Source organism: Nanorana parkeri, unplaced genomic scaffold (assembly GCF_000935625.1).
Source record: "Nanorana parkeri isolate BGI_ZX_2015 unplaced genomic scaffold, ASM93562v1 scaffold452, whole genome shotgun sequence".
Lineage (NCBI taxonomy): Eukaryota > Metazoa > Chordata > Amphibia > Anura > Dicroglossidae > Nanorana > Nanorana parkeri.
In genome coordinates this window covers 661,406-661,935 of record NW_017306720.1, presented here as the reverse complement: position 1 = coordinate 661,935, position 530 = coordinate 661,406, and the positions used below count along the sequence as shown (strand labels likewise).

Here is a 530-nt window from a genome sequence, read left to right as displayed (position 1 = left end):
TCATGTACCCAAAAATTAAAATACATATTTCCAGGTGAATTTGGAGCTCATTTCATGTAATACTTTGCTATGACTGAATGCACATCTAGGTGTTTACCAGCGTCTAGATGCATTTACACAAACATCAATTTTCTGTAATTTTCCTGGAACCATTTAGCTTGATGTTTGCTACTAAATGCATGTAAATGAGTGTAAGCTTGTCTAAAAATGGCTAAACACAGGAAAACGTGCCATGGGAAGCATAAAAGTTGTTTATGCTTCCCAGATAGCTTCTGGCGGAGGCCCATGTACATGAGGTTTTAGGAGTTACTATTATACAAGCTATCCAAAATCTGAAATAAAATAAAGTTTGTGTCATAGGTGCACCTTCCATGCATTCCTATATAGGGATGTCACAAAGGGCAACAATCAGTGTGTCTAAAGTGACTTCAGATCCTCTCGTAGTACCACACAGGAGATAACAGAGCATTGTTGCTGCAGATTTAGAGGGTCATCCCCATTTATTATATATTTCACTCTCTTCCCGTATT

The 530-nt window shown here is 37.7% G+C and overlaps 1 protein-coding gene across 1 annotated transcript in view; it reads left to right on the top strand.

The window, feature by feature from the left end:
* The window catches only part of ATP1B3 (ATPase Na+/K+ transporting subunit beta 3), a 40,412-nt gene that overhangs the window by 39,240 nt on the left and 642 nt on the right, over positions 1-530 (top strand). The gene's annotated exons all lie outside the window — the stretch shown is intronic.